The following is a 15,024-nucleotide window of genomic DNA, read 5'->3' as shown; positions in this document are numbered from 1 at the left end:
CTCTGGCTGAGAGATAGGGGACATGAGAAGCGCCATCAGGGAGACCTACAAGAAGACAAAGTGTGCAGATGAATGTAAACTACACAGGGCTAGTCAGAAAGGAAAAGCAAGGGAGGAGACGGACCGGAGAGAGACTGAGAGAGTCCAAGAGTGACAGAGAGAGCACCCACACAAGCTCACAATTTAATTAGCTTCCTGGCTTGCCAGTGGATTACAGGGAAATTAACAGAGCTCAGCGTCTAGGGACCTTGCTGGGAGTTGAGGGGAAGTTAATGAGAAAGACAATAACATGCCCCAGGGAGAAATGAAAGAGGAGGAAGTGTTAGCCCAGCAGAGATGCTGGCAGGAGAAACAGATGTCGGGGCTGCAGTCTCTGCCTTCCCCAGAGATTTCAGCTCTCTGGGGAGCAAACATTTAAAGCTCCTGGGTGGGGGTTCTAGCCATGCCCCCCAGGGTTCCAGTTCCTCTGAATGCCTGGTAAGTAACCCTGGAATAGGAAAGTTGGGGGCGCCTGTGAGGGTCAGGTTCCCAACTCTGCCGTGACCTCTCCCCAGAAGGGGACTGAGCCTCCAGCCCCCTTCAGAATATGGGGAGGTTGAGGCCCGGGGATGGGGAGGTGACCTGCTCTTAGCAGATGAGGCAAGCGGCATTTTCCAAAAACAGCCAGGATAGTATTTCCCATCCGCCAGGCTCTTTTCATACTGGTGACCTTGCCACTCCCCTCTTAAGAGGAGGACTTGGGTTGGGTCCTAAAGAGAGATACTGCTTCTGCCCAGTGCTCACTCCCTCTCGAAACTCTCTTGATGTGAGAAAGCCCAGGCTGCATGGAAAGGCCATTTATGAAGATGTGGTGGCCAACAGCCCAGGTCTGCACCAGCTACCAGATTTGCAAGGTCTGGTGCAAGATGAAAAAGCTGGGCCTCTTGTTCAAAAATCAAGGGTTTGAAGGGTGACCATAGAGCATTCAACCAGGCGTTGAGCCCTCTGAAGGGCAGGGCTCGTGCAGCTGGAAGCTGGCCCAGAACCCAGCGCGGAGGCTGCGGCATCAGCCGCTCGCAGCCTGAGGAGGCCTTCGAGAGGATTCCACGCTCAGCCAGCCACCCTGACTGCAGCGAGTGTGGCAGGCTGGCAAGGGACACAGAAGACTGTTTTATTTTCAATTTTTTTAGAATAACAGATTTTTAAAAAGATTTATTTGACAGAGTGGGAGAGAGAGAGCACAAGCAGGGGAGCGGCAGGCGGAGAGGGAGAGGGAGAAGCAGTGAGCAGGGAGCCCAATGCGGGGTTCGATGGCAGGAGCCTGGAATCATGACCAGAGCCAGAGGCAGACACTGAACCAACTGAGCCACCCAGGTGCCCTGAGAGGATTGTCCTAAATCATAACTTCTGGGTTATTAGAGCAGCAGACAGCTGCAACACTGGGGGAGTCAAAACTGGGGTGAAGATGTAGGACGCTCACTGAGTTTCTCCCCAAACCCAGGCTCATTCTCTGAGCTATTGTTCCAAGTTCTCTTTGACCCATGCTGATGGAACAGGAGGTACAAATAACTCCAGACCGTCAGAGCCCCAAATCCCTTATGTTTGGTTATGGAATGTCATATGTCGACACCATAATTGACACATTCTTGGGGGACGAATGTCAGCTTTTCAATTGGAGGAGGCTGGGAAGAGACCCACTCTTCTTTGAGCTAACAGCGGTGGCGGTGGGCCTGGCAGGAGACAATACTATCCATGGGCTGCAGGAACCTCAGGGAGTGACAGTCGCTGGAAAAGAGGAAAGGGGGGAAGAAAGGAAAGGTATGTCCTGCCGCAGCGGGTAAGGGAAAGAATCCCTGTGGCCCCGTGGCATCTTGATCCCTGTTTCTGACAATAGTGTCCTTTGATGACAGGCACTGCATTCTGATTCTGAACATGCGTGTGTGTGTGTGTGTGTGTGCATGTGTGCGTGTGCGCGTGCACGTGCAGTGGTGGCATCAGTGGGGTGGGGGTTGAATCACTTTGCTTGTGTTTACCCAGCACAGTGCAACGAGTGGGCAGATGGGGAGAGTCTGGAGTGATTGTGCAGGGGGACAGCTTGGGATGGAAACCCAATCCACAACCCAGCTGAGCGGTGGTTGGAGTAGGGGGAAGGGGCAGGGAGAGACACGAGTGGCACAGAGCAATTTATCCCTGCCACCTCAGTTTTTTTAAAGAGTAGTAAAGGGGCGCCTGGGTGGCTCAGTGGGTTAAGGCCTCTGCCTTCGGCTCAGGTCGTGATCCCAGAGTCCTGGGATCGAAGCCCACATTGGGCTCTCTGCTCGGAGCCTGTTCTCTCCTCTCTCTCTGCCTGCCTCTCTGCCTACTTGTGATCTCTGTCTGTCAAATAAATAAATAAAATCTTAAAAAAAAGTAAAGAGTAGCAAAAACCGTAGACAAAGTGCAATGGGAACACTGGGAAAATAAGTTAATGCTAAGTGGAGCGATCCAGCAAGAGTTAATGAACAAAGTGACACCTAAAGAAGTTGAAGGCTGCACTAGAACTTGACAGGCAGCAAGAGATGCAAAAGGTATCCTGGGAGAGAGGATAGGGAGCAGGGGTATCCCCTGGGAGGCAACACAGTTATGGGAAAGAGCAGCGACTGGCATCACACTGCTTGGGTTTGAATCCCAGTTCCAACACTGTGTGACCTCAGTTTCCCCACCTGTGACAAGAAAAGTACCTATGCCTCACTGGCTTGTCGACAGGACTGAAAGACATACTCCATGTGAAATATTCAGCACAGAGCCTGGCATACTGTAAGCACTCAGTATGCGTGTGACTATTGCTTGGTGTGTTTGGAAGATGAATAATCCTGGTGTGGCTGAAGTATGAAATCCAAGGACGTTGCTGTGAGACAGGTCCAGAAAGATGGGTTTTGAATTTGATCATGAAGGATTTTAAATGACAGGATAAGCTGTCTAGACTTTATTCTATGAGCCCATGGGTCTCAATCCTCTCTGGCCTAATTTCTTTTATTTCAAGTTTGGTGGGTTTGTTGTTTTTTTTTTTCAGTTTAAAAAAATTTATTTATTCATTTGTTTGACAGTGAGAGATCACAAGTAGGCAGAGAGGCAGGCAGAGAGAGAGAAGGGAAGCAGGCTCCCAGGACACTGAGATCATGACCTAAGCTGAAGGCAGCGGCTTTAACCCACTTTAACCCACCCAGGTGCCCCTATTTCAAGTTTTTTGAATGCCAAGTATTTTGGAATGCCTTCTTTCCTACACTGAAGTGAAACTCATAGAGAATGAAATCTACTGACAGAGCAGTAGAAAAAATCAATATAATGATTTTGAAATATAATTTGATTTTTCAATATAATCAATGTAATTGATTTTGAAAAAATCAATACAATTGATTATATAATGCTCCAAGTGTGATATAATGAAGAAGAAAAGGAAAGTAATTTTAATAAAATGATCTGTTTTTCTATATGTAAGCACTTGCACATTGCCATAATAAATACCAAATAAAAATGGATGTTTATACTTTTTTAAAAGATTTTATTTATTTATTCGTCAGACAGAGATCACAAGTAGGCAGAGGCAGGCAGAGAGAGAGAGGGGAAGCAGGTTCCCCACTGAGCAGAGAGCCCAATGCGGGGCTCGATCCCAGGACCCTGAGACCATGACCTGAGCTGAAGGCAGAAGCTTAACCCACTGAGCCACCCAGGCACCCCTTGTTTGAACCATTTTGAGTTGAATCCTCTGTTTCTTGCAGTTAAAAGCATTCTAACTTTTATAGGTTATTTTCCCCTCACCTGGTCTTCTTCAAGAGTATATTGAGAGGATTTCAAACTCTAGGACCTGTGAATCTAAGAGAAAATAAGAGAGCATGGTGACTAGAATGATGGGGTTGGGAAGGAGCTGGAAGAGTCCATCTCTTGCACAGGTATCTGGGAGGATGGCGAAAGAGGAGTGGATTCAGTCTGTGTAAGATGACCACTGGTTCCATTTAGGGCACTGAGATCACACTAAATTTGGGGGATGGAAAATTAGACCTACATAGTATCATCTCAGGCTAGTCAAAAAAATACAATTACATAGGAAAAGATTGGATGAATAAAACCAAAATATTTAGTTATTTTTGGTAGGTTCAGGGATGATATTTATTTTCTCTGTATTATTTTTTCTATTTCCCAAACTTTTCCAACAAATTTCTAGCTTTCATTTGAAATGTAATTTAAAATATCAATAAACTATAATTTCTTTCAAAGGTATCAAAAGAAGTAGAGCAGTGGAATGGAGTATAAAATCCAGTATTAGGGCGCCTGGGTGGCTCAGTTGGTTGCACGACTGCCTTCAGCTCAGGTCATGATCCTGGAGTCCCGGGATCGAGTCCCGCATCGGGCTCCCAGCTCACTGGCAGTCTGCTTCTCCCTCTGACCTTCTCCTCGCTCATGCTCTCTCTCACTCAAATAAATAAATAAAATATTAAAAAAAATAATAAATAATAAAATCCAGTATTAGATCCAAATACATCCTGGAATTAGAATACTATAAAAGTGGGATTTTAAGTTTATTTATTTTTTTAATAAATCTATTTTATTTTTAATAATTTTTTAAATAAACCCAACATGGAGCTCAAGCTTGTGATTCCACCTATGGAGGCAGCCAGGTGCCCCTAAAAGTGGGATTTTAAATCAGAGAAGAAAAGGTACATGATTCAATAAACTGTATGGGAACAATGTGTAGCCATTTGGAAAAAAAAAAATAAGTTGGATCCGTACATCATGTCTTATACCAAAAGAAGTAACAAATGGATCACATATTTAAAGGCAAAAATTAAACAACAACAAAAAAATACTGAAAGAAATCAAGTGATAACTTTTTAAAAAATTTTATAGTGAAGAACTTTGAAGTATGACATAAAATCCAGAAGTCATAAAAAAAAATTGATAGATACATTTCCAGCAGCTTAATAGAGAAATATATTTACATGGCAAAACTGCCAGAAACAAAATCTAAAGAGGGGCTCCCATGTGGCTCAGCTGGTCAAGCTTTGAGCTCTTAATCTCAGCTCATGTCTTGATTTCAGGGTCGAGTTCAAGCCCCACATTGGTCTCCACACTAGATGTGGAGCGTACTTTTAAAAACAACAACAACAACCAAAAAAACGCCTGGGTGGTTCAGTTGTTAGGCATCTGCCTTCAGCTCAGGTCATGGTCCAGGGTCCTGGGATTGAGCCCTGCATCAGGTTCCCTGCTCAGTGGGAAGCCTGCTTCTCCCTCTCCCTCTCCCTGCTTGTGTTCCCTCTCTTGCTGTCTCTCTCCCTCTGTCAAATACATAAATAAAATCTTAAAAAAAAAAAAAAGACCAAGTGCTTAAAAAAAAAAAAGACAAACAACAAAATGGAAAACTTATTTGCAACTCATATCACAAAGAGCAAATTTCTTTAATATATAAAGAGCTCTGAGAAAAAGACAACTCAGTAAAAAAATGGGTAAAAGATATAAACAATTAATAAAAAAGAAAATACAAATAAGTATTAGAATAAAAAAATCACAAAATCATGTCATCATTTTTTTTAACTCTCAAGTTGTCAGAGAACACTAAGGTTTATAACCTGCCCTACTGGTGAGGAGGCAGAAAAGCACATATATTGCCAGTGGGACAGCCAACTGGAACAACTGGGCAATTGGACAATACCTACTATATAAATCATACAGGCCCTTTGACTCCATGATCCCACTTCTTGAAAAGTTGCTTCTCAGATACATGCCCGTATGTTTGAAATGACATGCTATTCACTGCAGCATTGTGTGTAATAGCAGAATATTGAAAATAATCTACATCCAGCAACAGAGGACCCAGTGAATAAATTCTTAAATATATATATATACACACACACATACATACACACACACGCACAATGGAATACTATGTACCCTTTATAAAGGAATAAACAATTATTTCATATAAGGGACATAAAATAATCTCTAAGATTTACTGTTAAGTAAAGAAAAAGTGTACAGTATGCAATCATTTACGTTAGAAAAGTATGCATTTGCTTTTATGTGCATAGAATACCTCTTGGAGGATCTACAGCAAGTCCGTAACAAGAGGCTGATTCATCCTGGGGAGAGGAATGGTTTATAGGGAGACAAACATACCTTTGTCTCACCTTTTTGCACCTAAAATAAAGGGTGGGGGAGAACTATCATCTTTCTTGGTAGCTGCTCCATTCAAAATCAAGAACTACCAGACTGCCCCTTTTGACAGCCGCTTCCCCAACCAGAACCAGACCAGGAACTGCTGGCAGAACTACCTGGACTTCCACCGCTGTGAGAAGGCAATGACTGCTAAAGGGGGCGATGTCTCCGTGTGCGAATGGTACCGGCGTGTGTACAAGTCCCTCTGCCTCATATCCTGGGTGTCCGCCTGGGACGACCGCCGAGCAGAAGGCACATTTCCTGGGAAGATCTGAACTGGCTCCACCCACCTCTCCTCTGTCCTCCGTCCTTCTCCCAGGGTGGTGAAGGGGGACCTGGATGCATGGTGATCCCCACCCTGGGATTCTGAATCATGGCCTAATAATAAATACTCGTTGGAAAAGTGTAAAAAAAAAAAAAACAAAACTGGTTTCAGTTCCAAAGGACATGGGCAGGAAGCCCCCAGCCTTTTCCACAGGCACCACTGTCAAGCCACACTTCCTCCATCCTGTGCTTGTGCAGCTCATTAAAGAAATAAAATCAAATCTAACTGCAGGTCTTTCCGAGAGGGAAAATGCTACGCTGCTGGCTTTGAGGATGGATGAAGATGCCACAGGCCAAGGAACACAGCTTGCAAAGGGCCTGGCATAATCGTCCCCTAGGGCCTCCAGAAGAAATACAGCCTTGCCAACACCTAGATTTTAACCTTGCAAGACCTGTCTCCAGACTTCTGGCCTACAGAACTGTAAGACAGTGAACTTGCACCATCGTAAGCTGAAATAAATAGATAAAACAAATGCAAGTCTTTCCACTGCTTGTTCATTCATCCTTTTGCTTTCAGCCCCTTGTTTCAAGCTATTTTAGAAGCTTGATGCTGACGTCCAAATGTTAACTTTTCCTCCCAATAGCAGTGCCAGCTGCAAAGGTGGTGAGTGTAGCAGGCACCGGAAACTACTGAGCTGACCAAATGCAGAGCTGGAAGAATGGAGCTTTAGGACTTTTCTCCAGATGTGCACCCAGTGGGCCACCAGCTGGGGGGAGAGGGGCACAGGGGTGAGTGGGCTCTCAGTCTGCCTGACCGGGTGATATCTGAGATCAAGTTTCCCTGGTTGTCTCCCCAGTCGGGTAACATAACAGAGGCACACCATGTCCAGGGAATTTTCCTAACGGCCATCCAAATAAATAATAAATTATTGTTGATATTATCATCTACCTTATCTTGCTTAGTGAAGATACTGATTCTTTTTCTAGGGGTTCTCAAGCCCACAGTTTTATATTATATGCCAGAAAAATTTGGGGGAGGAATTCACCTCAAATATACCCACCTCGAGTTTCCAGAATCTACCTTTTCATCTTTTCTCAGTGTCAAGACATCTGCAGCCTTCAGGCTCTGTGGCCCTTCTCTTTCTCTCCCCAGCTATCTCACCTGCCTGGTAAATGTTCTGGAATCTTCTCTGCAAAGGTTTTTTAACGCTTTGGTGTTTGCAGCTCATTATAAATGGCTAGGTGTTTAGGTTTTGTTTTCCCTTACTATCTTCTATTTGGAGTTTCAGTAACTCTAAATCATGTTTTGCTTTACTCGACCCAGTTCAGAAATGCTCTTCCTTGTGAAAGAATGAAGCAAATCGGGGCTGAGTGTTTTGCTTTCTGATGATTGTTAACCTGACACCTCAACCCTCAAGTGGAACCCTATATAATGAATCCTCTCTTTATTCCTCGCGCTCAGCACATAACCAAAGGTGTTTTCTACTGTCGGCACCTTTCCCAAGTCTCAATTTATCCAGGATTTCCTTCCCTTCCTTCCACGTCTCATACCCTGCCTTTTCACGCTCGAGTGTCAGAGAGCTTTCTTTGGAGCCATGCTGGTTTCCTCGCTCACCACCTTGCACTGTCAAGGGTTTCTGCAAATAGGCTGTCCTCATTTTCCATTTTTAGAGCTTTCTATCCCTTTCTGGCCACATTCCCACGTAGCTCTCTAAACGCAGGATCATAACTTTTCTCCAATTATTTCAATTTCTTTTCTAAGACTCTGTATTCATTCATCCATTCATTCCAGCCACCGCCCCCCACCCCCACCCCTCGCCTAGCCCCATGGCTCTTCCTTTTTGATCTTTCTCCTGTGGCTCCTGTGATAACAACAGCACCAGGTGATTCATTGCCTTGGTAGGAAGTAAGGATAGGGGCAGCTCCCTGGTAGCCCTCTCTTCCCATGGAGAGGACACTGTACCGATGCACGTAAAGCATTTCTCAGCGGCCCCGATGAGCCGGGCTGTGACTGTAAGGCTGGAGGCCCTCTTGTGTCGTCCTGCCCTCGGGGCATGTATGGACAGTTGGAAATGAACTCCCCCAGGGCCATGGCTCCCGGGTTCTTCTATCTGTCCTACCCAAAATCTCCCTGTGACTGGTTCCTTCCAGCGTGGCACTGCGCTGCTGTGGAAAGCAGGCAGGGTTTGGAGCCAAACCTACCTGGGTCTCAATTCTGGCTCCGCCCCTTCCTAGCAAGTTGTTTTAATCTGAGCTTCCATTCTGCACACTTGAAAAGAAAATGGGGATAGTTTGTGCTTGATGGGGTGACGGAGATAATCTATGGACATACTGGTGCAGAGAAGGCTTCACATCAGTCCCTGTGCTTTTCTCAGGTTCATCGATTTTCAGAACTTATATGTTCTCTATGGACTGTGTTGTTTCCCTTTCTATTCAAACTCTTTCTTTTGGCTGGGCTGCAGTGTCTTGGCCCGGACAACCTTCTGTTGACGAGCCATGCTCCTCCAGCTCAAAGAACATGGTTCCAGTAGGCTGGACCCCACATCCTCACCCCTTAAGCTGGGCCCGTGACTCAGGTCTGGCTGGTAGAGCCGCGGAGTGCTCCCCACACACTCAGCGGTTTACCAACTGCCATGTGTTCAGTGCCAGAGTCCTCCAGGGGATTTGTTTGTTCTCTGGAATTACAAGCTCTAAGAAGTCACGTGAGTAGAGCTGCCTTTTGGCCCCTTGCTGGTACATTGAGTGAGCCCGTCTGAGAGGGAGAGCAGGCAGAGGCCCATGGACAGAAGTGATGAGAACAGTGGGACTCCGAATGCCTTGTTCCAACCGCTGGATTAACTGCTGGCCATTTCTGTTACTTGGGGCTGATAAATTCCTTTTCATAATTAAGCCAGGTTATCGGGTTTCTCAGCATGCAAGCATAAAATGCGACATTGACCCTTTCGCTATTATAAAGTCACAGGTTCCCTCACGTGGAGTTCTGTGTTTAACTTAAGTCTGTTCCCTTATTTTTATGCAGAAAAAACAGCAGGACTCAATGGATGTGCACAGCACACTATCAGAAATTCCTCAGACTTGCAGGTCCAGGTCTGAACCCTGGCTTTGTCACTTACTAGTTTTGGGTAAGTGACTTAACCCTTCTGAGCTTCACTTTTCTAGTTAAATGGGGGTCCTATTTTGCTGATGGGGGTGTTTTATGGGTGTGAGCTAATGGATATATGGGCAGGACATGAGATAGGCCACCAAAAAAATATCCTATCAGGTGGTAGGTCTATTTATGCCAGTCATCTCAACACCTTTTACTCTGTGCAGTTGTCTGTAGATGCCGAATTCACTTCTATTTCCCACACTTCTTCCCAGGTCACATCTCTTAGCCACCAAGGTTTTTAGGCTTATCGAGAGGACAGGAACTCACAGGCTTTGAGATGGAAGATGAGGAGGTGGACAGGAATTTCAAAATTCGAATGGAGGGGAGGTGGAATTGGGCTTGTTTAAAATGTTGGCAACCGCAAAAGTTGACACCCACTTTGTACTTATAAATATCTCTGTCTCTCAGCTTGGCTCCGCCCGCACGAAGCTTCAGTGGAAGAGAACACAGAGCAGCTGCTAGTAGGTACAAATGTGCAGCGCAGAGGAGGTCGTAGGAGGAGAGCTGGGACCGGCTTGGGCACAGGGTGTAAGGACTTAAGGATGAAATAGCAAGGAATCTTAAGCAACTGGGTCACCAGGAGCGTCTGATTCCTTGCTGGAAGCTGGTGTGGGCGGAGAAATATGGTGGTGTGGGCCGCAGCCCCGGGGGGCCACGGCTCTCCGGCTTTATCTCGCGCCTGCTGGCCCGCACTGGCCAGGGGAAGACAAGATAGGAGGCTGCTGCTGAGAAGAGACAGGCACTGGGAGTTCGGGGATGACAAAGTCAAGAGGCATTTCTTGGAATCCAGCTGTGACTTCTCAGAAGTAGGGGGAGGGGTAGAGACGACTCAAGGTCATCTCCAGGGTTTTTAGTCTGAGAAACAGGGTCATGATGAAGGGTTTAGTGAGGTTTGAGAATGCAAGAGAATGAGGCAGGGTTGAGGAGAGGGGCTGGGACGTAACTCAAGTCTGAGGATCCTGAAGGACGACGTCCATTCAGGCCACAAATGCTTATGGAGGACTACGTGTTAGTTCCCATTCTGGGTGCTTATCACATGGCAGAAGTACAGTTCTGAGAGGTTAGCACTGTTGGAGATGGAATTTCCTTGCCCTTGACTCTAGCCTCTGCTGACTCCGTGACATTGCCCGTACTGTCTGTACTCGTCAACTATCCCCCGCTTCTAATTCTTAAGTAACAACAGCTCCCAATTAAATGTACTCCATCAGGCACTGCGCTAAATTTAACACTCCCAATAAGAAAAGCAGTATTCTCATTTTTGAGATGAGGAGCCCGAGGCTTCAAACGATTAAGCAACTTGCCCAAGTTCATGTGGCTGCTAAGTGACGGAGCTGGAAATTGCTCCCAGGATCCTCACTGTCCTTAAAAGACCAACTCCAATGCCACTCTTTCATGAAGTCTTCCCTGAGTTTCCCTGGCAGGGATGTGAGCGTGCCCTCCGGTGGGTCCCACGGTGCTTGCTTTCAGCCTCTGCTGGCACGCACTGCCTTGTACAAGCCACCACAGCAAGCGCGGAGATTCGGGGAGGGCCGTTTCAGCCGACCAGGCTTTGCTGTTCCACACATGGTTCCATTTAATCCTCCCAACATTCCTAGCTTTTATGTCCTTGCCATGCTGCACCCCCCCCCTCGCTGCCCAGCCAGCGCCATGGGACGGGATTGAGTACATGCCTTCGGTTCCCCGTGGCCCCCAAGACAGGACTGTGTGCAGGCTGCACACTTGATAACGGAGTGCTGCATTTACAAACCCTAAATGTGGGCCCCTGGGGAGAGGGTTGGAAAGGCAGGATACCGCGTTCCAGTGGGAGGTGAGCAGTCTTAAGTGAGGTGCGGCTGTTCTTTCCGTTTTCATCCTCCTCATTCGTTTCCAGCCAAAGCACATTCTCTCCAGTCTTTTGACGCCAGAAGGGCAGGGCCCCAGACTGGATAGAAAGCAAGTAGGTACTTTCTCTCTTGTCCTCATCTAACCTCTGGCTCCTTAGGCTACTCTGGAAATAAACTGCCATACCGAATAGCTTTTCCATGTAAATGTGGCATTCCCAGAAATGAGTCCGTTCTCCCAGCTGCCTTGGCAAGGCCAGAGCTGGTGCTGCTGGAAAACTTTCTCACCCGTCGTCTGGCTGCGGACTTTGGGAGGACAGGCCTTGTTCCATGAATGGCTTTCCCTCTCCGGACGGTGGGGAATCTTGACTAGCACCTCCTGGTCCTACTTCTGTTTCTCTCCCTCTTGCCCTTGCCACTCTCTGAAGCACCGTTTGTTCGCCCTCATTCTGGTGTATGGTATGGATCTCCATCTATCTGAAAACGTTCTTTGTCAGGGCTGCCGTAAGTTGGTTCCAGAACAGTTGTGGTTTTAATGCAAAATCTGCCTAATTGGTCCCAGGCAGGACATTTGGGGCATAGACTGCAGAAGAATCCACTTATGAGACTAAGGAAAAATGGGGGGCGCCTGGGTGGCTCAGTGGGTTAAAGCCTCTGCCTTTCGCTCAGGTCATGATCCCAGGGTCCTGGGATCGAGCCCCGCATCGGGCTCTCTGCTTGGCAGGGAGCCTGCTTCCTCCTCTCTCTCTGCCTGCCTCTCTGCCTACTTGTGATCTCTGTCAAATAAATAAATAAAATCTTTAAAAAAAAAAAAAGAAAAATGGGCTTTTCAAGATTCTGTCTCCCAGTCATGCAATCGCGGCAGATGGGCAGGGCCTGCTGGGGAGACTGAACACAAGCACTGCTAGGTGTCCTCCTCCAGACATCGCTTTGGGCAGAAAACAGGTAAGGAAGCTGATTCATGTGCACAGAGGTGTCTGGAAGGAAAACTCTCAGTTGCCTTACAAAATTAATCGCTGTTACCATCAAAGATGTTTTTCCCAAAGTGGGTAGTTTTTGGTTGGTGACAAAAGAATCTTTCTTTCACAACTTTCCCTCTAGTACAAAAACCAGAATGCAAGATTCTGCATACTGAAAAGACAGTAAGATGAGGGATCAATAGAGGGAGAAAAAGTAAAATGAGAGGTCGCATGTGACATCCTTAGGTAAGCCTAAAAATCTCTGCAAAGGAGAGAAAACACATCTTTGTCTATACCTAAAAAACAAAAACAAAATCCTCCAAAGATATAAATCACTATGGCAGTAGTGGTTTATTCACTATGACTTATTCACTATTATTTTTCTATTTCTATTCACTATTATATTTCTATTTCTATTCACTATTATTTATTCACTATGATTTATTCCTATTCAATATGCAGGGATGTTCTAGAAGAATCCCTGAGAGGAACTGACACATTCATCACTTTCAAGAAATGTTATCCCCGCAGTGTAGTAGGGGTCCACACACATGGACTGAAGGTACTCCTAGGAATCCTCACCATATAATAACTCGGCTTTCCATCTGCATCAGCTATCAGAATGGTTGGGAAAAGCGATGGTGATCATTCCTACTTTCGGCTATTTCACCTGTTTGTCACTCTGCAGAGTCAAGAACTAGGTCTGTCCTGATTTAAGACCATTCTACTCTACTCTGTGGGTGGCATGTTTTTTTATTTCACTGCTTTGATCAAAATGCAGGGCCTTTTCGCCTGGATGGCTGAATTACTCATCATCTGGTTCACTGGCTACTTTTTTCCTCAGCATTTCATAGCCTCCATGAAACAGAAAACATACCTTGGATTTGAAAGACTCAGGTGTGAATCCAGCTCGGAATTATCTACGTAATTTTAAATGCATTACTAATTTTCCTTATTCCTAAATTCTCTTTCTTTCTGAAGTAGGGATCCCTCCTCTACCAAAGATTCTGAGAATTAAAACTTACACGACAGGGGCACCTGGGTGGCTCAGTGGATTAAGCCACTGCCTTCAGCTCGGGTCATGATCTCAGAGTCCTGGGATCGAGCCCCGCATCGGGCTCTCTGCTCTGCAGGGAGCCTGCTTCCTCCTCTCTCTCTGCCTGCCTCTCTGCCTACTTGTGATCTCTCTCTCTCTGTCAAATAAATAAATAAAAATTAAAAAAAAAAAAAAACCAAAACTTACACGACAGGCTTGACAGACATTACTTTTATTCCTTCCCAGTTTTTCTCTCTCCTTGCTCCCTTAACCAGCCACAGGATCTTACAGTGACCAGCTGCATGGACTGCGATGTGACAGACTAGTTTTTCTCTAAAGCCCAGAAAGGCTGAAGTTTTGGTGGGCCTGGTTTAAAAGGCTAAATATGATTTTTTGACCCCCACAGATTTTCAGATCAGAAAGAAGTAATGCCACTGCTGTGTACGCCCAGAACCTAGCTGTAACAGGTGCAGTTTCCGCTTTGTCAGATGAGTTTGTACTGTAATTACAAGCCATGGAGGAGCGGGGTTTGAAGGCGGACCTCATCCGGTCGGAAGGACTGAGACTTCAGAGAGAGGGCATGAGGATGCAGTCTCCCCATACAGGGAGAATCTCATCGTAGAGAGGGAAAGGCAGCTATTTTTGGAGTAGAAAATTATAGCAAAGCCAATGTTGAGTTTAGGTTCAGTAAGAAGCCACAGGGCTATGTGTTTTGTTTTTTAAGGCACGCTCCATGCCCACTGTGTAGCCCAACCGGGTCTTGAACTCCTGACCCTGAGATCAACACCTGAGATCAAGAGTCGGATGCTTAACCGACCGTGCCACCCAGGAGCCCCACACAGGGCTATGTTTAAAGTTTCTTTCACCCTAAGGCTGCTTGTATGCCCTATTTTTACAGCCACTCCAAAAGCTGCAGGAAACCCCCCGATTCTTTTCTTCAATCAAGGCTTCAATGACCATCACACTTTGGGGGGACTATTTCCTGGCAGCTCAGCTCAGCACTGCACGGCAAACCACTTGCCCAGTTCCACAGGTGCAGCTTACTAGATGATTCTTATCTAAGTTCTTACACAGGATTATTTCTTGCAGGTGGATCTTAAGAGTACCTACATATATTTCACCCTTGAATAACTTCAGACGTCTGATTATGTTAACAGCCTATACAATTTCATTGAGGACCACTGGTACAGTACCCTTATTGGATCTGTAGTTTGGAAGAAGTCAGACGGACTAACTGGACAGCACTTAGAAAAATTCCAGGCCTTCCTAAAATCCTGCATGGCCCGGGGCACCTGGGTGGCTCAGTGGGTTAAGGCCTCTGTCTTCGGCTCAGGTCATGATCTCAGAGTCGTGGGATCAAGCCCCACATCGGGTTCTCTGCTCAGTGGGGAGCCTGCTTCCTCCTATCTCTCTCTCTGCCTGCCTTTCTGCTTACTTGTGATCTCTCTGTCAAATAAATAAATAAAATCTTAAAAAAATAATAATAATAAAATAAAATCCTGCATGGCCCAACTTGAATCAGCAAAAACCGAAGCCTTGGCGCCCTCTGGTGGCAGACTGTTTCTTCCAGTCCAAAAAGCTTCTCCACTAGGTATAGGCCGGTATGTATGAGCACGGAAGCCACAGGAT

This window comes from Meles meles, chromosome 8, assembly GCF_922984935.1.
Source record: "Meles meles chromosome 8, mMelMel3.1 paternal haplotype, whole genome shotgun sequence".
Lineage (NCBI taxonomy): Eukaryota > Metazoa > Chordata > Mammalia > Carnivora > Mustelidae > Meles > Meles meles.
This window is presented reverse-complemented; position numbering follows the sequence as displayed.